Source organism: Cyanistes caeruleus, chromosome 2 (genome assembly GCF_971803275.1).
Source record: "Cyanistes caeruleus chromosome 2, bCyaCae1.hap1.1, whole genome shotgun sequence".
NCBI classification, from domain to species: Eukaryota; Metazoa; Chordata; class Aves; order Passeriformes; family Paridae; genus Cyanistes; species Cyanistes caeruleus.
Window position 1 is genome coordinate 35,904,950 of NC_141702.1, and position 25,443 is coordinate 35,930,392.

General features: G+C 41.6%; 1 long non-coding RNA gene across 1 annotated transcript; it reads right to left on the reverse strand.

Annotated features, from left to right (window-relative positions):
* Positions 1 to 4,494: 4,494 nt before the first annotated feature.
* On the reverse strand, positions 4,495 to 16,241 carry LOC147654732 (uncharacterized). The gene is made up of 3 exons (XR_015283017.1): positions 15,611 to 16,241; positions 7,765 to 9,258; positions 4,495 to 6,376 (listed from the first exon to the last, which is right to left on the reverse strand). It is a non-coding gene; the product is annotated as an uncharacterized LOC147654732 (long non-coding RNA).
* Between the last annotated feature and the right edge of the window lie 9,202 nt (positions 16,242 to 25,443).

Genomic DNA, 25,443 nt, shown 5'->3' on the forward strand with positions numbered 1-25,443 from the left:
ACCTTTGCTAGTGTACAGGCATCAAAGTCAGGAAAGTATCCAAGTGATGTTGGGTGCTCTGAATGCTGCGTTTAATGGAAATAGACATAGGATTGTATCTGCAACTTCTGTGAGATGCAAATCAATATCACTCATCAGTATGGCAAAAGAAACCAACAAATAAACAAACAAAACCCAACTGAAAACACAGCCTAAGATGACTCTAAAATAGATTGGTTCTTCCATGGAAATATACAGATTTGTTTTCTCTCTTGACTTTTGTTCGCATTTTCCTTGTTCCTGCAAGCTATAAAAACAACCCGTTATGTCATTTTTTAAATAGGGACAGTATATATCAGTCTGTATGGCATAGATGTTCAGTTCCAGCAATGAGAAACAATTACGAGTTTGCATGAGAACTGCACATTTTCTAGCTCCAGTTTGTTCGAGATGTAGCTGTGCGGAGGAGGCACTTTTTCTGTGTATGTGTTTGTAGGGCACTTAATAAAATGAGGCCATTATTGGAGAGTGAAGGAGAGAGCTCAGTTGCTATTGTAATGACTATGAACCTCAGCTAGGATAAAATGCACTCATCACCTACTTCCTCATCCCTCACCACAGGTTCCAGAGGATTGTGAAAATCTCTTTCCAGTTGTAGCACACTCTGCTCAGTGCATGGGTGCAGCTGTACTTAAAGGTCCCCCTCCCTCCTCGGGCTGGATCTTCCCATCAGTTTGTTCTGCACAGGGAAGCATAGTAAGTCTGGAGAAACCACTTATCCCTGTGCTTCAGGAGAAACATGTGGTCACTCCAAAAGAGAAATACGATCTTCTCTTTCTTCTTCCAGTGCCAGTCCTCAGGATGTATCATAGTCTGGTCCTTAAGAAACAGTCTGGCTATTTCTTTTGCTTCTGCCAGCTTTTTGATGCCTTTTCCACAAATTTGATGTAGTGTCATATAGTATTCAGCATAAAACGTAGAATTGCATGCTTGTTTTTACTAATAAAACACTTTGGTCACAGAAGGGCTTCTAGTTCAGGTTTTATTACTTCAGAATATTCACCTGAGATCTTGTGGCACCTGTGTGACACAGAGGTCACTAGTACTTTGAGCTCTGTAAAGTGGGAAAGGTGCAAATGTGTGCTTTACAACTGCTTGTTTAAACAACAAAACCCAAATTACAAAGCTCAAGCCCATTCAACATTGTCTCTGCTAGAGCAAGGGGGAACTGAACACCATTAACTGTTCATTTCACAGCCCTACAGTGTCCCTGGATCCACAGTAAAATAAATTCATATCAATGGCAGAGAGATTCTGAGTACAGATCAGCCTGGGATCAATCTGTGCAGCTCAACTTGCAGGCTCAACTCAAGGAATAAAATAGGAGAAACATCTGGTGAGATGGGGTTTCTTTCAAAGAAATCCTTCTGTAATTGTGTTTTGGCACCACCTATCTTGCAGCCCTGTTGAGAAGAGTTAGATTTTCTCACATCACTCTGTTTGGAAGCGGGGGTTGGGAAATGTTCCTGCTGCAGGTTGTGCCCCTGTAGCCATCGCAGAAATCCAACGTATGTGTTAGACACGTTCATTTTCCATCCTGGAATGGGTTTCTGTGCCATGTAACAATTCTCCAGCTGCTTTTTAAGGCATGTATTTTTGATTGTGCTTATGAGGTGATTGCTGAAGGAGTAATACATCAAAGCACAAAAATAGGGATGTTACTTGCCTTTTAATGTCTGCCTCTTTGCTCCAGTGTGCTTCAGGTGCTGGGACAGCTAAAGCAGCGCATTGTAACCTGGAGCAAAGGTTGCTGGATCATCCAGCAACGGTTTTAAACTGAAAGAGGGCAGGTTTACGTTAAATTTTAGGAAGAAATTCTTGATTGTGGGGACAGTGAGTGACTGGAACAGGTTGCCCAAAGAAGCGATGGAGGACCCCCATCCCTGCAAGTGTTCTAAGATCAGGCTGAATGGGGCTCAAACAACGTGGTCTAGTGGGAGGTGTCCCTGTCCGTGGTGGTGGTGGGGGGGGGTTGGAACCAGAAGGTCCCTTCCAATCCAAAACATTCTATGCATTCACATTATGAAGAAAACACTTAAAAAAATAAGGAACAGAATATATGTTTTATCAAAAGTATAATCAGCAGCATGATGTGTCCCTAAGAGAGCCCTGTCTAGGAAGTATTCTCTGCGGTTGGGAAAGCTGCCTGCTGAACTCCAGCCTGGGCAGGAGATTTAGAAATGAAATATGTTTTTTTGATAACTACCAAATATTTGGATTCACAGTTCATATTGCAAAATACTAGAAAACAGCAGTATCATTTAAGGACTAAGATATGGACTAAACTATTTTATTACCTATGATCCAATTCCCTTTTCCTGTTTCTGAGGCCTGAGCTTTTCTTCTGCTGGTCTGTATTTTGGCTCCAACTCAAAAAGTCATATAACTGACTGAGTCAATAACAGAGCTTTTAGCACCAGCATCAGGAGCCATCTTGGATAAATGGATAAATTCTTCAATTTCTCGCCTTCCCTCAGCGATTTATAGAAGCTATTTTCATTAAAACCTTGTTGGGTGTTTCTCCTGCTGCAGCTGGGAGACCATGTGATGAGCATTTTCTATTAAACCTTAGACAAAAGAGTCAGAATTGCATTGTTTACTTCAGAGTTGGCTTTCCTTTGTTTCTGCAATGTTTGTTTCCTTTAAGGTGACCAAGAATACTAGAATGCAACAGAAAAGCCCTGACAGATGCTGCAGCAGCAGAACTTCTCTGCTCAGATGGTATTTTTAGATGAAAAGGTGTGAGACATGTTTAGCTTGTTTGTCAGGAAATTGTTTATTGGTTAACTCTTTCTTAGAGCAACACAGAGAGACCATCTATTTTAGCACGTTAGGTTATTTGGGAGGCTGCCCTGCGAGACCACACTTAGCTATTGCACTGAGTAAGAAATCAAATAGTATGGCAGTAGTGTGTACTACTCTGTCACCACAAACTAGGGGATGTCTTCTCTCATTAGCAGTGGTACACTTGTGGTTAAATTATTCACAGCTGGAGAATGACAAAAGACATAAGGCTTTCTCACCTATTCACGTTGTCTAAACTGTGAAAGAGTTTTGCCTGCATGTTTGCTAAGTCAGTTTTCTGCAGAATTCAGTGTAATTGGATGACCTTAAAAAAGGAATTTCTATAGCAAGGGTTGCAGAATCAAATTCTGTTGTGCCTGATTTTTGTCCTATATGCAAGTCTGAGTAACTGTGCCTTCTGTTTGCTTTGTACTGTCTCCCCCAACACACACACACCTTCACCCCTTTTGGAATGGGCATTACTATGGAAACAATTGTGTCCTTGCTATTGTTAAAGGCAGCTGAGTGACATCCAGAAATCCCATATACCCACAGAAAATTGTAATAGTAAATCATCTGACCAGCTATTCTTAGCCATTCTTTTCCTCATGTAAGAGTAGGATGATATATAAAGGGAGATTATATGAAGGAGCTTTTTTCCGCTCGTACGAATTTATGACCGCTCAGCTGAAGCATAGGAGTAAAGGTAAAAAACCCAAGGCATTTCATGAGTAGCAGAATTAATGAAGCCTAGTTCCCTATGGATCTGTATAGCCTGTGGTTGGATTCTCTGATGACTAATACAATGCTCTCTGTCTGATCACATCGTTTCTTTTAGCAGTGACATTCAGAATGCTTTTGTGCCATGTGGATCCTCAGGTATCTAATAACAATTGAGTTCAAATTGCAGCTTTTTGTCAGTGAGGGTACTGACAATGGTCCCTCTCATCTGCTCACAAAATGGTTTTCATCAAACTTGTAGAAATCTATGGGAGATTGCTGTACTCCATCATACTTGCTTGGAACAAACTATCAGGTTCAAAAAGTGATAGTGTGGAACAGACATAAAGACATTGAACATGTGATCCTGTGAACATTTTTTTCTTGGGGAATCAGCATAAAATTTTCCCAGGTTATTCAGTCTAACAGGTGGGTAAATCCTTCTCTGCTTCATGAGATGACATAAAGATTTTTTCAGTCTTTTTTAACAAATGGTTAAAAAAGGCAAAGTTGGAGCAAGGGAAATTCACACAAATAATTAAGATCTTTTTCTTTTTTTCACAGTGTAAATGGTGAACCTGTGGAACAGGCTTTGCAGAGAACATGTAGATACTCCAAAGTTGCCCCAGGAAAGCCTGGAGCTACTATCTGTGACATCTGCTTTGAATGGGGACTGAATCAGATGACCTTCAGAGATCCATTCCTATCTAGAGTTTCTGTGCTTCTGTATTACTTGCTACTTTGGATTTCTTTTCTGTAGGCCTTTGTTCCCCAGGAAGAACCACAGTCAAGGTCAAATTCTCCAGGAACATGATGTTTTGATAAACACATGCATGCTGAGGCAAGGGCAAACCCTCCATGGAAGGGTTCAGATTTTTACTGTCAGACAAACTAGAGTTGTTCTATTGAATCTTCAGTATTTTCTGAATATTGATTTTCTCATTGCTTTATTTAAACTGTGTGTAAAGTCACTGTGAAGCTTCATGTTATATAAAAAAGCCCTCCTTTTGACATCTCCCTTTCTGAGAAACCGGAGAGTGCAATGCAGAATGATCACTGGAGTAACATCTCTTGCAGAAAACAGTGCTTTTATTGCATAATTTTGGATAGCGTGCTCTGGAAAACTTGGCTGAAGTGGGAGAAAAAACCAAAGTTTTATTTTTATGAAATGCAACATTTTGTAGTGTGATTGCCTGTCCCAAGTGTAATCAATCTGTCCATTGAGTTGGCAGTGTTTAGAAGCAGATGAATGTCTTTTCAGATCTGATGATGGCAAATGTTGCAGAGCCCTATATTGGGAATACATGGACATAGGAGCTTAAAACATAAGTACTCTCAAAATCATCATAAATTTATTTTTTCTCCTTTTTTTTACTTCCATTGACAGTAGTGTAGTGGGAGATGGTGAAATAGTACATTAGTAAGGAGCCACAAGGCCCAAAACAAAAGGTTTTGCTCACCCCATGATAGAAGTCAGGGGCCCGTGGCAGGGCTGGAGAGAGCACACTGGCAAACAACAGCCCTTAAAATACAGGGTTTAGGAGCTCAGACCAAAGGCAACAGGTGGATACAACAAACAGCCAGAGGCAGCTCAAGGTATCAATGGGGCGATTATGAACAGCATGGCAAGCAGCTGTCACAGCACACCAGCTGCCTCGCCACCCTGCAGCTCACACCGAAAGAAGACAAGAAGGAAAACAAGCCACTAATAGCTGATCGCCCTCCCTGAGCCTCACTGGCAAAGACAAGTCTAACTGGAGGTGCTGCATCATTGTTGTTTGGTTACTCACGTCCTTTTTCACCCCTATCCACTTGCCTGTGGATGTTGTACCCTCATTTGGCTGTCACCTCTTCTATTTAGAGGCTAGGCTGTTACACATGAAGGGCATGAAGCAAAACTTTCCTTGCCTCATCAGGAAGGAAGGGGAGATTTTAGATACTGGGAGATGCGGGAAGGACACAACACATTAACAGCAGAAATAGGGGAGTAATTTATTTCTGTAGCACAGCCTGAAACTATGAGAGCATTTGCAAAGATGAGGTTGGTAAGGATCTTGGGGGGCCTGAGAGAAAAGGAAGGGGGAAGATTGGAGTACTTTTTTTTGTGCACTGAGACACTACTGTGCACCAGAACAGAAGATGAGTGTCTGGTTCCTCAGTACAGGCTGAACCACACATCAATTCCTTAGGGTCATCACAGCAGCAAACTTGCTCATCATTTTGTTGTTCATAATCACACGCTGGATGTGGTGGCCACCTCCATATTGAGAGACCTGAATGTGACTGAGTACTGGTAGGTGCTGTGTCTGGGTTGTCTGGCAGGCTGGGAAAAAGGTTTGTAAGTTGGAGCAAATTGAAATACTCTGAAAATTCCACTGACTGCAGTGACTGTCTCCCTTCTGAGTTATCTTGGGCCTTGGATACCTATGGTTAACACCTAAACACCTGCATGTACACACTAAAGTTGTAGTGAGACTCTAGAAAACCACAGGTAGAAGTCATAGCAATTCCTGCAAGGTCACAGCTGTTAGCTGAGAAGCAAGTTGAATTAGTACATGTAGAGCCCTGTGCCTCTGCAATAAATCAACTTTCAGTAGCTGAGCTAATGTGCTTTAACCTATGTGATATCCTCATGCTGTGTTATTGCCTGCAATGGAGTGCACTTGAAAGGTGGTGGTCCTTAGGCCAGTGTTGCATGTTGAGCATTCTCTGGAATCATGATATTAATGCACTTTGCAGGAGATAAACTTTCGAGTTTTTATCTGGTGGTCAAACTGTCAAACATGTAAGACAGGATTCAAGCCAAAATGTCCTGTATTTTCCTGCAGTTTCTCTTGAGGAGATGGAAGCAAAACAAAAACAAAAACAAAAAAGTGCCAAATTAATAACATTGACAATCATTGACCAGCACTGCTACTAGCTTTAAGATTAGCTTCAAGCTTAAAATAACTTCAAAAGTATATGCAAAAAGACAGAAGGTGAGCATTTGGTGAGGCTGGGGCAGAGGTTAGTTCAGAACATGAAAAATGAGAGAATATAGAAACGTAGTTCTCTAGTGTTGGGGTTTTTAATAAAGCTTACAGTCCTCATGCTTTTTTTTGTTGTTTTGTTTCATTTTTTTGTGGCAGAAATAAGGTAGCAAATCCTCCCACACTGGCTGTAGCTGGATGAAGGACAAGCCTAGCAAAGGAGTGTAATGTGATTTGCCCATACTAATTTTTGTGTTGGAACCAGAAGCAATGCAGTACAGCAATAAAATACAGAACCAGAATAGTGCACATGGACTTTATTAGGTGCAGGGGTGCATACAGGGGCTACTTCATGTTTTTGACCCCAACAAGGGACAGGAAGGAAGAACTGAAGGTATCTTCATCATTGTTTTTAAGGAGTCTCTGCTGTGAGCTCCAATGTAGATAGTCAAAACTCTTACATGTGAATAATAATTAACATGTGGCACATATACTGACCAGCAGCAATAGATCATGTTTTCTTGATGTATCTCAAAGTATGTACCCAATGCCCAATCAATCACACAGAGACATGCATAAATGTGGTTTCAGAAGAGGCAAGAGGAGGGACTGTAGGCTACAAGGGCATTTGCAAATGACTTACAAATGTCAGCCAGGCCTTATTTGCATTAACTAATTTTCAAATCAGAAATAAATGGGTTTTGATTGGCTAAATTAAAAGACTTAGGAAAAGAATATGAGGAAGGAAAATAATTTGAAAAACATAATTGCACACTATAAAATCTGTGAACACTACATAAGGATTTACAAATCAGCCTTGAATTATGATTAGTGGGGACAAGCATTTTGAATTGTTTTTCTGAAATCCACATAGAGCTTGAAAATAATTTAAGAAGGATAAAGGTGATCTCAAAAATTACGTTAGAAATGCACCTTCATATTCCAGTTTGTAAGGAGTCTTTAAAAAATAATTCCCTGTCCTTGTTGTTACTTGAAGTGGAGGAGACAAGGAAATTTTTCTTGGAATACAGGTAGGTTAAACTACAAGCAGAATTTTTACAATTTGAAGGTCATACCCTCAAAATGTCAGTCTTAACAACTGAAATCTTACCAAAACTCCTGCTACGCTCTGAAGGACCTTTGGCTGATAGAAAAAACTCACCTGGCTCTGAGGAATTTCTGGTTTGTAGTTAAAGGTCCAGGTTAACTTCTAATTGTTGAAAATAGACACAGTATCAAAAATTATACTCACTTGTTAAGTGTTGGGGTTTTTTTACTTCGAAACACAGGCTCTTAGTAATAAATTCATAGCTTTCCTTTGGCTGCTTCCTCTGTTTTCCTTTTGTACATATCACCTTGAAATCTTCCTCCTTGTAACTGGATGTAATCCCAGTCCCAGTCCATAACAGTAGTGGTCACTGGTGTTGAGCAGTTTTCCAGGGGAATTCATTATCTGAGTCATTAATAACCAGCCTGAATAAAACAGTCAAAAGTGTAGAGAGGAAGAGGGAACAATTCCACAGTGCTGAGGGCTGGGTCTTTTCTGACTTGGATTTCTATGCTGATCATGGAAGCACACAGACTAATGAGCCAGATATTCAAACATCTTTGGGCAAAGCATTTTGGAGAGGAAGAATGTGCATTGGATGCTCAACTTGATGAATCTGAAAGAAAATCAATAGTTTTCCAAAGGCCATAATAGGACAGAAATAGTCTTGGCAGTTCTGGATATTTCTCTGTTAAAATTTGTACCATCCGTTATATAAGCAACCAAGTATTTTTTTGCATCAAAGGCTGTAGTGAGCAATTTTAGTTACTCTTCCCTTTAGATCTTAGTCTTGCTGTCTTTTCATGGATGATATTAGCATAGCAGCACTCCAAAGTCCTTTGTTTTTAAAGTAACATGATTTCCCCCCGAGTGGCTTGCAGTATTCCCTGTATTGCAGAATGTCAAGCAAAGGACCTCCAGTATAGAAATTAATCATATAGAATAGATAATATATCATATATAATATATGGGAAATGAGGAACAACCTTTTTGATGACCCAGCTGCTTTTACCATATCTGACTTCATACAGCATTAAATATCCTGAATGCAGACCAGTCTTGTGTGAGGTGCCCCCCACCCAGGGAGGCAGATAAGCATTGTTAAAATGAGAGGTGTGGCTTTAAAGCCTGGAAGAGTGGATTCCATCCTTCTGTCTCAGGGTATGTGCCCTATGAGCCTGGGAAGAGTTGATCCACCCTGGATCCTCGTGGGGTGGCAGCCCAGGGTGTTCTGGTTGGGTTTGAACCCCTGGAGTTTCTCCCTTGCTATGTTCCTATTAGATCCTGACTTCAAACTCCACTTTGGTTCTGTCCCACAAAACCCATCACCCTGCTTCTGTTCAGGGCTCTCTGTCTCTGGATCTGAGTTTATTCCTGTATTGAATAAATGGTTTCCTGAGCAGAAGCCTGTCTCATTGAGTCTTATGTTGGTCACTGGTAACTGTAGCCTACCTGGACATGATCCTCCAGCCCTGGAATGCAACACTTCTTGGGGAAGGTTCTGCCTTATCTGCAGGCTGATGCGATGTTCAGGTGATAGTTCAGGAGTGGGTGCTTCAAAGCAGGATAACAAGGAAATGTTCCTTTGGAGACCATGCCCAGGGTGTCCAGTGGGTACAGCTGGGGCTGGGTTTCAGCAGGACCAGCTGAGTCATGGGACTGATCCTCTGGTATGTGATCTCATACATGCCAAGACACCTTAATAAGACGAGAGGATTTAAAAAAAAGTTCTTACAATCAAGCATTTTTCTAAAATTTAAATATTTTAGTAAGAGATTTTTGGTTTGAAATTATTTGGTTGCCAGTTTTGTAAACTAGCTTTAATTTCATAATATTACATATTTTACATTACTAATAAATTAGTGTGTTTTGTAATCTCTACAATGCCAGTTGCTAAATCAATTACCAAACCAATTATCTATTACAAATGACCACTTTGCTCTGTTACCAATGGAAAACCAAATATGAATTACCAAACCAATTAGAATACCAATTAAAATTTTCCATTGTAATTACCAGGCACTAGTAAGAATTACCCCAATGGCCATTTGGAACACCAATTACCAATTAAAATACCAATTACCAAAGCAAATATCAGTTACAGTAATGCTTAACAATTAGAATACTAATGAATTATTGCATTACCGTATCTGATATTGTTTATAATTAAAATAATTATTATGCTCTGTTAATATATAAAAATTAAATTACAAAATCTAAAAAGCTCTCCAAGTCAAAAGAGAAGCAAAATCTGTCAGCTGATGGCAATTATATTTCTTCACAGCCATTGTAGTACTGGGGGCCATTTATGCTGACAGTGAATGGAAAATGTTGGAATTCCCCATGGAATGGATGTTTGAGGTTACCATTTGTAACAGCCAACTCTTGTATATGTTGGAAAGCCCACCTGCTCCTACTGCTAAGGCTTCAGACCTTGGCTTTCCTATCCCGAATCCCAGGGGTAGGAGCCAGGACTACTTGCCATGGGAGATCTGGACAGTTGGGTCACAGCTGTCACAGCTGTCACTCTGCCCATGCATGACACAGAGGTGTGTGTCTTGTCCTCAGCACAAGCAACCCACAAGCACTCCCCCTTCTAGAGAAACAGCTGCTGAGGACACTGCTGCTCACTGCCCCTGCTTTCCTGTGCCTGTTCTGGGCTGCAGACCCCGCTGCAGCCAGATTCAGCTGGTTGGTGCTGCTTGCACTTGAGCCCAGAAATCCCCAGTTCCAGGATAATTTTTTGGCCATTGGGATGTTAGCAAGGTGAGGCAATACTCTTGGTTGTGCTGGTGGAGCAGCCTGACCTGGGGCATTGGAGCTCAGCAGACAAGCACAGGTAGGGCTGAGCTGAGGTGCTCCCACACTTTGATCCACAGGTATGTGGAATGCCAGGTGCATAAATCAGAGTAATGAAATTCTTTCCCCCCACAGTGCCCAGCCATGAGAGCAGTCTGACCTGTGGCCATCCCTGGCCCTGGCCACTGTCTGGAAGAGCACTATTCAATCCACATCAAAACCTTTTCAGTGCTCCTACTAGCTGGTTGTCAATGCCAAGAAAAACATGAAAGTCCTTGTGCCAGTGCCCTGGGCCTGTTTCACTAGAGGAGGTACATCTGTGTTAGTTTTTGTTTAAGCACACTATGGAGATGCAGTTCAGCCCTCCTGTTTCTAGGATGGGCTCAGGGACTTGATGCACAAAGATCTAAAACTGGTTGTTTATTTCAGTTTTCATTTGTGATCAGCCTAACATCCAGCAGCATCACTGCAGGGCTGCAGCAGCTCCTGTGTTTTTGTGGGGACAGATAAGCTGAGGCACTGCCACATCACACTACATGAATATATAACCTGTTCCCCAAGCTATATGAGATCCCAGCAATACACAGACTATTGCTCATTACATGGAGTCTGCGAGTCCATATGTTCAAAGGGCGATGTGTGATACATTATTCACCCTTGCAGTTACTTTATAATTACATTTGACTAGCTGGGGCACTTAACTGCTCCTAGGTGTCAGTCAGTGTGTTGGAGGCTTTTCTGAGAAATTCAAGATATTGGGGTTTTACGTAGCCGAGAGTCTCCCTTGGGATATTTGGTACAAAACATAGGCCTTGGCAGAAGTCTATTGGTGCCCCTGTCTCAGGGGGCTTCTTGGCAGATGCCAATTACTGGCAATTAACCATCCATGGCAGAGCTTAGGAAATGACAGGCACGTCTGTGTGTCCAGCTCAGGGATTCAGGTATTAAAGAAGTGTCTGTAATGTCCCTTTTCATGAGCACACAGCCCAGCAGGGTGTGTGTGGGAGGCGAGGAGTGGCGTGGCACGGAAGGGACCAATATGGTTACGGATTGCGCTTGTGCCCTCTGTGTCCTTGGCTGTTCTGGAGCGTGGTAAGGTCCTTGGCAGTATTTTAGCACTCCTGGGGGGAAATATGACATCTCCTCCAGACTCTGCCCACAGCATCTCTGCAGAGGCCTTTAGTGCTTGGCACAGGCACCTTCTGGGGGTCTCTGCAGTGCTTGAACTAAGGGACTGCTCCAAAAGGAGGGCAGGGACTTCTGAAGCCCTGTAGCACCTCTGTAAAAAAAGTGGGGAAGGCAGGAGCAGAGCAGACACCTTGCCTCAAAATCTTACAATGTTTAGTACCTCCTGAGAGAAAAGTATATGAGAAGAGAAAGATTTATTTGGATTGGAAATGAATGTGTAAAAAGAAAAGAAGGGAAGGGGAAGGGGAAGGGGAAGGGGAAGGGGAAGGGGAAGGGGAAGGGGAAGGGGAAGGGGAAGGGGAAGGGGAAGGGGAAGGGGAAGGGGAAGGGGAAGGGGAAGGGAATTATCAATGCTCTGCTGCAGTTCTGGCTTTCCAAGAAGTACCTAATCTCTTTCCCAGACAGTACTGAATGAACCTTTGTCTCTTTCCAAACCCGAAAGTGTTATTTTCTTTTTTTGTTTTTCATTTTGTCTTCCAAAATCTGAAGTGCTGGGACTCCTGAAGCTCAGCAGAACTTTGATTTTTGCAAGTTCTGTTTGTGCTACTGCAGGTCAGCAAAGCATTCTTCTGTAAGTAATTGACCAAGAAGAAATACTCCATTACCTTTTGCTGCCATAGTAACTTTCATCCAACACCAATGACTTACAGGCAATATTATCCACATCTTAATCATTAAAGATAGAGATTAATTGTCTGGTTCAATATCTCATGAAAAATTAAAATCTGTCCTTATGCGGTATCTCTTCAGCAGATTTAAACCAGAGTAGACTTTTTCTGGTTTGCTTAAACTGGGAGATGAATGATCATATTTTATCTCTGCAACACCAGAGCATGGGCACTTGAAAAAAAAAAAATTGGTTTTAGTGCTCTATTATTTCCTCCCCAGTTTATGAAAAAATGGATTTGGGAACTACAGAGCAGCTGGCCAGCTCAACTGGATTCCTCAGGATTTTTGGTGTCTACTGGTCTGCTTCCACTCTCAGTTATTTTAGAAATATTTTAAGAAGTGTAATTGATTCATGCTGCTAATGTATCCATTTTGATTTGATCATTGTTACTGTGTCTCCTTTGTCATATTTGCAACTACAGTGCTGCTTAAGTTCATTCTGAGGTCTGTAATTTAGCATCTCTTTTTAATTGGAGAATCAAAAAATACACCCCTTGTTTGGAGAAATACGTGATTGCCCTCTAGATTTATACACTTCTAGAAGAATTATCAGACTGAAAAGAAAATATGTTGCTCTTGGAAAGACCATACTGTCTGGGATTGCAAGTTTACAACATAAACATTTATTATACTGTAATGGCTTTGGGGCCAAAGTTTAATTCAGCAGCTTCATGAGATTTATTAAAACTGACTGGTAGTGGAATCTTATTACTGTGCTATGAATAGGGAAAGGTTCAAGTCTGGAAAAGGATGTGGACAAATTCTGGTAACCCAGTACAGCCTGTGGATGCCTCAGATCGTTAGCAACATTTCTAACACCTATATTCTCTAGGACCTTTAAGTCCCTGGGTACCTTACCACAGTTTATCAACTCAGCCTTTACCATGTGCTTAAATCCAGTGACATCCACTATGTATTTTCCAGGTGGTTCTTAGCACAAAGTAGGGACAGAGGTAACAGGGTCATATTATGCTGGCCATGTGGTGAATTCACTCACTCTAGCTGAGGCAAATCCAGGCTCAGTTTCCTCTCCTGCCTGCAGAAGTTCAAATCTGCATTTTTCCACCTTCCTGGGGATTACCCTGCTCTTGAATCTTGCCTATAAAAGAGCCTCTTGCAGCAAGGATTGACACCCACATCCCCATGCTGGTAGAAAGTAAAATATAATAAATTTCATATCTGGTTTTGAAGAGTGACCAGTTTTAAGAGGAAGGAATGGTGATTCAGAGAAAAGGGATTTTTGCTTGGGATCTTCAGCATTCAGCAATCAGCATTCCAACTTGTCATGAGGATACTGTGCAAGAGAGGAGGTGGGAAGAAGGGTATACCCCAGATGGATTTTATTCAGAGGTGCAGGGAACTCAGCACTTGTTTCTGGACCTGGATTAGACCCCAAGAGCCAAGGACCTCAAAATCCAGCATCAGGATTCATAAATCATCACCAGCCCTAAGCCTTTACCTATCCCTAGCAGAGCATACAACCTTTAAATCAGCAGCCAGGTTCCTGCTGGTGCGAGGCTCTGGCTTGCAAGAATCAGCAGAAGACAAACCGCGCATGGGCTCAGCTCTAGCACTGCCAGGTAAGGGGTCATCCCTTACACTTGCCTCTCCAGCTCCTAATGCCTGGTTCTCCTCCTGGATAACTTATTCTGCTTTCCCAGCTACCCAGGAAGGATTTAATAAGCTGAACCTGAAGCAGCTACCAACAGGATGAACTTGTGTTAGAATATGGGTCAGCAGAAAAGCATGATTACAGAAATGCTATTTAAGGCTTTTCACTAAAATACAAAGGCTATGTAAGAAAGAAAAGGAATCTGCTGGGTCACGTTGAGAGCTGTTTGTCCATCCACGAAATAAAAAAATCTGTCAGGAGCCGACAGGCGAGGTGCCATGTGTGAGTGGTGTGTGTGTGTGTGTGTGTGTCCGGTCCTGCGTGGATCTGAGCAGTTCCCGGGAGGTGACAAGAGCTGTCAGCACCTGTAAGCTCCTTCAGCACTTTGCAGGTTTGGGTGTGGGGTGCCTGGTGCTATAAACGCCCACTGATGGCAGCTGCAATTGAGGAACTGTGAAGCGTAGGAATGACTGTGCCACACATCCGCCCCCTCATTTCACCACAACCCACCAAGCATCCTGCACCCAGACCTGTGGAGCACAGCAGGATCACAGGCAGGATCTCCAGGATCCTGCTTCTCCCTCTGCCTTCGCCTTCGTGGCTGACGGCCTTTCAGGACAATAAATGCCGCTAATTTTGTTCTAATTTTTTATGGGGACCCTGCCAAGGTCAACAGGCCTAAAATTTCACACGCATGTACTACCCTAAAAACGTTTAATTTGGTGTTTGTTCTTTTCTTCACGTCTCTATTATCAAGGGGGAAAAATACCACTTTCCAAAAGGAGAGATGCAGCCGTATTAAAATCCCAGCTGGGTGAACAGCTCACAACAGATCCAGCAGATGCGGGCGTGCTGATGGCAGGGTTTTGCGTGCCAGCTGTGCCCTCTCCTGCCTCTCCATGTCAGCTCTGTCACTGAGAGCTGGCAAGAGATGCAGGCCGCCAGGATGCTGTGTGCAGAGTTCAAGACACTCATCTCCAGGCAAGTTTCTGCTGGCTCACATTGGGTGCCAGGGAGGAGAGGACGACCACACTGCCGCTGTTTGTCAGCAGCATGACTGTGTTAGCAGAAAACCCAGTCTGCTGAGTTAACTCTTCAGCAGCAGGCTGTTGAGCTGGGGTTTTTATCTTCCTGCAGCCTCAGCCTCTCTGCATCTTTCAGCCCAAAAGGGGATTCTTTCTCCTTCTGCCCAAGCATGCACTTAGGAAAACCTATCAGGTTGAAGGAGGATCAAATTTTGGTCTTGTCAACCTTGCAAATGTTCCTTTAGCTTCTCACCACCCACACATGTTGCATGTATTCATACACATATGCAAATAAGCAAATGTGGTCATATGTGAGTGCATACACACAGAATGACATACACTAGCACCTATATAGGTTTTGCATAGTAAGCATAGCAATAAGGTACAAAGGACTTGTATAAAACAAGAAAGTCTTCGCAATCTGTGCAGGGGATTTAAGCCCACCAGCCTGTTTTTTTGTTATCTTTTCTGCAAATCTAGTCAGAAATTGTGTTGCCATCTTCATTCTTTTTTCCCCCAAAAAGTCCTGCAGTTCCCTGTGGCATGGACAGATAATTACAAATACTGACTGACTTTAAAGTAGAGAGCAATAAAACATTGCCTAGGGGATAAAATTCCCTGCTCCTCAAGTTGTCATACATTGCCTGAAGGCAAAGATCCAGCAGAAAATACACAATCAAAAGGAACTATTTTTATCCAAAGACAATTTCCTTTCCCACTCGTATCCTCAGAGACAGTTACTGTTTGTAGGTATTACCTGTAGGTCTGATGTGCCCAAAAGCCCAGTCACATCAGGGATACACTGTGCAAGGCACTGTACAAAACACAGTAATGCTGTTGATTTTCTTTTCTCCGAAGATTACCTCCTAAAGGAGACTCCAGGAATGAGGACAAGCCAAGCCACGAGGTCTTATCCACTGCCAGGAACATCCCTTGAGGAGAAGAGGGATTTCTGTATTTATCTAACACTGCCCTCTCACTCCACTCCCATGTGGATGAAGAGTCTCTGTAGCTGCGAGTTTCCCTGAGGAAGAGGAGGTGAGAGTTTTTGGATCCGTCTCAGAAGGGGCAACCCCATCACTCCCACTGCCACGGTTCTGTGCTCCGACTGCAGGGTGAAGAGCTCAAGGGGACCTGTGGAGATGGCAAAAAAAACCGTGTTTTCAATCATCAGTGTCTCTTTTTCCCAGTTCTGGTCTCCCCAGACAGCTGATAGTTTGCAGTCCCACAGAGCTGCTATTTCTTAGCAGCATCTTCTTGCTGCTGGCACCTGCACTTTATGTTCTGAGTCAGACATCCATGCTATATTGGCACACACACTACCACTTTCTATGGCCAATAAAAATGTGTTTGTGCCTGTGTTCTTGGAAATGAGTCCCCATCTCTCCTCGACAGCATTTAGCTTGTGAGTTAGTGTTCAGATGGGAGGTAATTAGGTCCTACCGGGGGTCTGGATTTACCGCTAGCTCTGAAACCAAACGAATGCGTGACACGTAGCTCATGTTCTCTGTTCCTGAAAGATGTCTCCAGCATTTACCTCTTCTCCCCTTGGAGCAGGTACCACCAGCCTCTGTGTCTCAGCTGTAGTTTAGGCACCTGGGAGAGCAAGTGAGGAGGATGTTGGCATAGATCTAACATATGTTGTTAGCACAACACACAAGCATATCCCTCAGGCTACTTCGCTGCCATTTCTAACGCGAGCAGTGGAGTCTTTTATAACAAAAACACCGTGCTCGTTCCCTCAGCCAGGCAGAGGGAGTGTGGGTGCATTAGCAAGATTTGCTCTTTCATCTCCTGGTGCAGGTTAAACAGAGACCCTCCTGTATGCCTGTGATCCCAGAGCATGGTCTTGGGGATCAGAGAACTATGGTAAACGTTCACAGACTGCAAACTGTATCAGTAGATGCTCACTGTGGGTACCCAGATACCTCAGTGGTGAATTTAAGTAATCCAAGTGCTTGACAGGGAGAGATCACAGTCCAGACAGCTAAACAATTAAAATCAAATGCATAGTTATTACTGTGAGCACGTGAGAACATTATCAGGAGTACTGGATACAAAAGAGCACTCTCATACAGTTTAATTCCTCTTACACTCATGGTGTGTGCCTATCTGAACTCCCACAATAAATTCTCATCAGTTGATGCTCAATAGGTTGTGCTGCCCTAATGATGCACAGTAACATTTTTTAACCTTTCTGATTCTGCTTTTGTAATCAGCCCAATGTTTTGAAGCCTCATTTGCCAATTCTGTCTGGTATGTTGAGGAAGCAAATCTAAGGGCTTCCAGTATGAATCTGCAGAGTGTGGCAACCAGAACAAAATATTATTTCAGCTTTGTGTACAGTTACTCTAATTATCAAAATGTATAATTACAAATATTCACATGTATATATTTGTTCACATTCATGCATATACTCATTTACACATGCATGTGTACATTCCTTAGAGTGAAGGCTGAGGGATAGATAGACAGATGCTCAGCATATACAGAACCTGCTATCTTGAGAAACCCATATTTTTTGAAGTACTGACACTACTGCCCAGATAACGAGCCCATAATCTCCCTCTCTCCCCGCTGAAAGCACAGTGCTGGAGCTCTGACATAAATACACAAAAGCAGGAATATTTGAAGTTAAAGCTTCTGTTCCCTGGATGTATGTGGTATATCATACTTTAACCCATAGATTGCTGTGGTATCTAGACATGACTAACAGAATTAAGGTCACAACAGACAATGAATCTCAGAGGATTTTTGTACCAGGCTGGAGACAAAGAAAATTACTGACTTTTTGGAAACAGAGTGAGAAACGATATTTCTGTGTAGATGCCAAAGAAAAAGAGATGCTCTTGCTTCATATCTGCATTCATACGTGCCCAGACATGCACTCACACACAGAGACACAGAGACATGTGTGTTTATGCACTGCTAACAGGGAGGATGTACCTGTATTTTTAGCCTAGTGCATTTAAATCTGTATTTTTTAGTACTATTGTTCATGACTTGAAAATTTGTTAGCCTATTTTTTAGCCTATTGTATTTGTATCTGCACGTTTTAGTGCTATTGTTGCATGCATTGAAAATGTGCTCTTAAGGGCCATTCACAGCCTTTTTCCCCCAATCCTACCATACAAACAATTTCACCTACTTCTGAAATTTTTCCTGCGAGGATTCAAGTCTCTACCACTAAATTATTTCTTGTGTGGTATATTCCAGCATTATATACTTTAGTGTCCAATTTGATGCCAGAATATTTAAGATGCAGGAAGGCATGATGATAAAGGATTGACTCCCCACACCCTAAATCTATCAGGGAATTCTCATGGGAGCAATACAACCCCATACATTTTGAAATGTAGCATTTCTTGTTCATTTCAATCATTTCACCTTTCAACAGTTGCTAATGATGCTTAATATCACATTCAAACCATTTGCCAGCTAACCAAGAATGAAAATAAACATCTTTGGCCACTTCGTTTAAATTTGGGAAACTGGCCACATTTCAAGAATTAAGAGAGTCTTGTTTGACTGACTGTTCAGCTAGTATAGTGTTGACAAATTGCATGACTGGTGCTGAAAAAATCCAATCCTCTAGATTTTACAGCTTGCTAAAAATGCAGATATCTTGATTTTTTATTTTTTTTTAATACTGCAGTGAAAGAGAAAGTTTCCCCTGGAATGTGTTGATTGAGAAATATTAAAGGTTAACTTTCCCCATGCTGCAGAAGGTCAAATATACCCCCTTCCTGGGGATTAGCTCTCTGGTAATTCAAGCTACAACAAAACATATGCCTTTGCCTCTCTTATCCTGCAACACTGGCTCTTCTTAGGGTTTCCTGCAGGACTCCCATCTGTTAGACCAGTCATTTTCCTGGTGTGAATATAGCAGGATCTATAATTATCTAGGTATAGATATGTAAAAGATAGATGATACACAGAAATTATACAGATACATATATTCATACAGACATATATAATACATTCCACATTTGTAATTCCCGACTCTTTGAAGCCTCTGACAGAATCATGACTGATTTCAACAGAGCCCAGATGTGTGACTTTATTTGCAGGTGCAACTGAGCAGTCTGTTAACAGTAGCATTGATCTGAAATTTTCTAACAGAATATTTTCCTGTTAGAAAATGCCAGTTTGCCCAAAGGGAACTATTTCATGAAAACGTACTAATTACTGTGACATTTCTCTTGCAGATGGAAATTTTAAAAAGCATATTGATTGGGTCAGATGTGACCCTTTTTGGACATATTTGGAATAGAATATACTTCCTCCAAACTATGTTTCATGTAGAGAAGTTAATGTAGCATTTGATAGTATTTTATTAACTAAAATAGAAGGAGATATGGTTGGTTTATAAAAATAAAACTCCTAACTATTTTTTTTTTCTTGTGGAGAAATTTGAGAGAGTTTTTTAGTTTTTGCTGCAGCTTAGGAGACTTTTTTTCTTTTAATGGTGCAATTCCTAGTGAAACTCAGTTCCAAAGAAGCTAGTTCAATCACAGCCATATCCTACATGGACTTTCTGTGAGGGCAGGCTTGAGGCATCTGATAGGAAATTGGAAGATGAAGAGGGGGCCATGGTCCTGTTATCATTAGTCCTGCCTGAGGCACTGTAGGGATGTCCTGCCTCTATGCTCCATGAAGCTTTTGGATGCCCTGGGAGCAAACTCCAGAGGCTGCTGACACCAAAGGAAGCTACCTTTGGGTCTCTGCCTCAGCTCAGAGTTCCTCTTTACTTCTATCTTCTAAAACCTTCAGCATATTTTCAGTTCTTAGCCAACACCAATATCATGTGACCCAGGGAGGAAGAAGCTGCTTGCAGTGCTTTGTTAAAATGGTATAAAAACACAATGGTCACCTTTTCTGAGACAACAGCCAGTAATAGCCTATTCTATTTTTCCTCCTATGCTTTAGAAACCAATGTGAATAGATTACTTAAATCTCATTTGCTGTGAAATGTACTACATGGCCCTTTGTAAGTGGGTTGTGTTCAATGCTGAATAAAGGAACGATATGTCATGAACCTCTCATTATTTTAATTTTCAAATCTATAGTTGGTATTTCAAGTTGATGAAAGACATGTGCTATTCACAACAAAATGGTATTGTTTTACTTCATTTTGAAACATTTTTGCAGTGAAAAACATGACCATGAGTCCTCAATTTTCCATTACAGATAGACAACTTTATTGTCAGGCTGATAGTTATGGGATAATGTCTTTTCTGGAAATGTTGAAAAACCTGCCACATTGTAGATAAATTTCAATCTTGCTGGCAGTGGAAATTCCAAAATAGACTTCAGGTGATGCTGTTATGAACAGCAAAATCCATCCAGTAGTTTAGAAGGAGGCAGGATTGGGAAAAAAATTAAAAATAGAAGAGCACTGCTCACATATGGAAATTAAAACAGTCACTGATGACTCCACAAAGAGACAGCTCAAATTATCCTCACAATTATCAGGTAGAAGACTGCAAATTATGCTCCCAGTTCACAAAGAAAAAGCAATCTAGAAGAGAAGTGCTGATTTACATAATCAATATCATCCAAATTCAGGGAGGCTGCCTTTCAGAACACACAAAAAGAGAAAGCAGAGCAGAAGACAGGATTTGCACTAGGCAGATAATGGAAGAAGAACCATGCTGAGAGAAAACTGAGATAAAAGAAAAAGGACTTTAAAGAGAGAAGGCAGGACAGCACCACCTTGCCTGTGTGCCAGTCCAAGTGCCAGCTCTAAGAAAGCTGAAGTAGGGGGGATGATTTAAGGAAACTTTTAAGTTTCTTAATGTCATCTGAAATGGAGTAAGCCCTTGGGCTGGCTTCTTTCAGACTAAAATTGTGCTGGAAGTCACAAGCATTTGAAGATTTCCAGGAGTTATAGGCAGATCCTGAACACGTCTTTTAACTGCAACACTGAAGTTCTCAATTATATGTTCGATTACAATTATAGTATTCAATTACAATTACCATATTCCGAGTGCCTTTGAACTGTGATGATACAATGACTCAAACCTCTTTGTTTCGCACCCACCTCTGTTTTATGGTGTACAGACTCCAGGAGACGGATTAACAGCTCAAGAAAACGAGAAGTGTGCCACGAGCTCAGTCACACTGAACGAGTTCTTTTTCCCCTGAGCATCAGACCATCCACTGAGCAAACGCCCCACAGCTGTTCTTTCATCTTTCAACCTGCACCATCCCACTGCTGGGGAGAAGCTGAGTGTCCACAGACATCACTGCAGCCAGGACCCTTTTTGCAGCTGTGACCTGCAAAGATGGTGAGAGCGTTCATTTGGGCTTGTGGCTGCAACTGCCAAACCTGTCAATGGACTCGATTATATGGATCCTGATCATACTCAGCTTGTTCCAAAGGCAGGAGGTGATTCTTTTGGGATTGTGACCATTGATTAGCAGGGAGCTGGTCCTGAGAGACAGGCTTTGGACTCCATCCATGTTCTAAAAAGGACTTGGATACATTTTTAGCTTTGAGCATATTTCCATGGCTCAGTGGAGTCACTGAGTGACTGGTGAGCTCAAGGTTGGGACAGGACCAGAGGAACTTTTGGAAAGCAGTAGTGGTGGAAAAGGGTGTGTCAGAGCAGAGTACCAGTGCCAGAGCTCATCATTTTACTGCTCTGAGGCTGGGCAGGCTGGAGCCCTTGCAGGGTCCTCCCAGAGGGAATGTTGCAGGACACAAACTGCAGGGAGTGCAGACACGTGTGTGTGTGCAAATGGATCACTGCAAGTCACAGTGAAGAAATGCACGTGGCAACCACAAAGGCATCGTTCTCATCAGGCTTCTTCCTTTGCTCAAAAGCAGCTGAAATGAAGTGCTGGAGTCCACAGATTGACCTGTGAAAACATATTCGGGTAGAGAAACTCCCTCCCACTTCCATTGGCAAAACTCCCTCTGACTCCCATCAGGGGACCCCAGCACGCCACATCCTCTGGATTGCTGAAGCAGAACCAAGGCTGGCTGAAATCAGCTGCCAGAAAGTTGACCACAGCTCTCTGATGCTCCAAGCCACAGTGAATAATGCAATATCCAAACCTTGGAAGAAAACTAAAAATAAATATACAGGGAAATAATACATTCTTTCTAATCTGAGTCAAACCTAAAAATTAAACAGCTATAATTATCAAACCTAATTTAATTAAAACTAGCTGCTCACCATCTGGTGTTATTTGTATAAATTTGGAAATCTACTATTTCATATTAAATTCCTCCATTTAACGAATTATATTAGAGAATATATTTCTCCACTGTAATCATTATGCAATTGATAATTTTACAAATTGTATTTCCTTCCACTTGATAGAAATATATTTTGCATAATTACAGGCAAAAGATCAGGTACTTTTTTCATCAAAACTGAATTTAAAATTAAGACTTGCAACAATCAATAAAGCTAATTCACTGAAGTAAAAAGATGTAGGATGAAGCAAGATTTTTTTACTTCTCAATTTGGTCACTGTGAGTATAAATGGGAACTCCATCGGATTTTTTCTGCAGATGCAAGCACATATTCAGAGCTATAATATTATATGACTATTATGTGTATACATACATTCTATAATAGCTAGTGAAGAACAACAGTTTGATTGGAAGAGCACTGTGCACTTTCCTGAGGCAGTGTGGAAATGTGCAGTTGTAGACATTTGAAAAGTAATGTCAAAAATATATTTATGTTTCTCCCCCAAGATATATAATGATGATAGAAACTGAAGCTAAAATAATAATGAGAACGTCATGAGAAGACCACACATTGATTGGCACCTAAACACAAATGTCTGACACAGCCAGCATGGGAGTCATGGGTTTGTCAATGATTCCTTAAAAAATTCCTATAATTTTTGACATGTAGGTATTTCAGTAAGGACATAGAGCAATGTATAAGTATGATAAAAAATAGTCCATTGAAGTGGGCTCAACTGGATGTGTTCACAGAACGTTACGCACAGTGGGAAGGAAGCCATGGGATGGAGTGAGATCACAGCAGAGTGTTGAGAGAGCAGAGTGGGTGCAGCTTAGGGCATAGGTTACTTAAATCAGATTTGGAGACATGGAGTTTATTCCAGCTTGCCTGCTGATCTGCTGTATGAATTATGTATGAATTAGCTCTGTTAGTCCATTCACATCACATGCAGATTGTAGACACATATGGGCAGCGGATGGTTTTCCAGTGCACTTGGGTCAAGAGCCAGAACCTCTTAGTGGTGACCTCCAGACTGCACTGCAAAAACAAACACAAAAATGCAAAGACCAAATAAGTCATTCAAACTGGATGCTGAGAGAAAGGAAAGGAAGCAACGGAGAGAAGGTGGAGGGGAAAAAACCTTCCCTAAATCTCAAAAAGACACATTTTTCAAAAATATGTTTACGCCCACACTTTTGGCATCACCTGTGGCTGCAAAAACATGAGTTAATCTGTAAGTCACCTATTTGCAATTCCCCAAAAATAAAGCAGGGAATTCCCTTAAAGTGAAGACTCTAAACTATCCACAGTGACCAGAGCCCTCTTCAGAGCAAAGCATTTGTTAGCAACAGGCGTATATAGAAATGATAAGGGAAATTGTGCTCAGTTTTAGCTTGTTTGATAAACAATAATCTTCCACATAGAAAACCTGGCTTGTGCAAGTTTCCTGGGGCTCACCAACAAGCAAGATGCTTCCACCTATCTTTCCCTTAAACAGCACCCAGGCTTTTTCCTTGCCAGCCTGGGCTCTCTGCCCTAGAGATGCCTCATTGCAGTGGGCCACTCCATTATACAATAACTCTTCTTCACTGACAAATCACTTGCAGAACTTCACCCCCTTTTGACTCATCAGTATTTATAGATTAGCACACAGCAGCACCCATTCTGTGACATTTGGTACTTTGCTTTTTAACAAGCAAAGAAATCCAGCATGGCTGAATTTTATAGTTTGGCTGCTGTTAGACTCTACCCTGATGGGAGCCTAAATCCACTGATGCTCTTCGGACCTGAGCTGCTTGGCAGCAGAAGGGGATGAGCAGGGAACAAAGTAGCCCAAATGCAAGATGCTCAGATGTATGCAGAGAATGCAACATGACAAACTGCTAGGTTTGGTTAAATTGGGACTGTTAATTATAGCAGTTTAAATTGGGTTCTGACTCAGATTTTGAATTTGTAGTGGCAAGATGACAGCCTGGAGAAGGTGGTTGTAAATGGCTGACTCAGAGGATGATGATCAGCACGACAGTGCCTTCTGCCTGTGCTAGTACTATGTGTTTATAGGAGAGATGTTATAAGGTGACGGTAACCAGTTCAGCTCCACCCCTTGATCTGTTCACCAGGCATTATGGAGACTGGAAAGACCAAGAGAGCAAATGGAGGAAGGAGCATATTAATTGGGTGAGTACAAAATGGCAATCCACCATCTCTTTGGTGCTCTCTCCTTTCCACATGTAATGATGGCTTTCCAGATTCTTCTGTAGGCATCCAGCTGCTTCTGACTTGAGTTGATGAAATGGCTTCTAAGGGAAAGATGACTGGGAGCTTGGTGTCTCCATGCAGGGGCTGCCAAGAGGATGGACACTTGGGAGAAAAGCTCTTTGATAAGAAGGTTGGAAAACCTGCTTTAATTTCTGACCAAATTATGCAAAAATTGAACACTGGTCCTGAAAATACCAGATGCTCACAACTCCGGTGTCTTTCCTCTCCCCAAAGTGCTTTTTTTCTACCAGTTGTCCTTGAAGTACTTTTAAGTCATGCTTTTATGCAAAATGCAAATGTCCAAGATTCCTTTCCCTGTTTACTAATATGGATTAGCTCAGCTGTTCAATTGGTTGTTGAAATTCATTTGCAAGCATCGTAGGTGACTAAGTTTCATAACTGTAATTTGTGAGTTACAAACAGGGGTCAAAAATCTAATTCCACAAGAATAATGTGGCTAACCCGTGCTTTGATCTTTGAAATCCTTACACCAGTGCTTGGCTGAGGGCACTGTCAGCCAGCCTCCGAACAGGGAGAGGGGAGGATTTGTTACAAACTACTTGTGACTGAGCTAGAAGCCAGGAAGTGCTTGCACTAACATCACTTATCGGTTGCTTGTAGAAATTATATATAGAACCTGAAATAATTGTCTTCAGATCTCTAACTCTGCTCTAATAATTGCTAGAATTGAGAGACTAATATATTCAATAAATTACTTTTTTCATCCATTGAATAGCTGAGAACAGATTGTGATTCCCCAGTCTATTTGCTATTCAAATGAATTCAACAGATACCTTTTCTAATCTTTAACACTGTGGACTGAGAGCAAATATCCACGGCATGTAGTGGCTAGTGCTTTGATAAATCATTTGCATCACTGCTGTTTCCTGACAGGAACACTGTGCAGATACCTCAGCTGAATCCTTGTTTATGTAAGCATACAACTGGGTTTTCAGAAGAACTTCCATATCTGGCTTTAAAAACTGTTTCCTCTTGACTTTTTTTTGTCATCGTTATTTTGTTACCAAAGATCTATTTTCCAGACTATCACTGAAAACAAAAGGAATTTAGATGGGGCCAAAGCAAACTTATTTACTCATTTTCCCCCCATCAAATATCTATT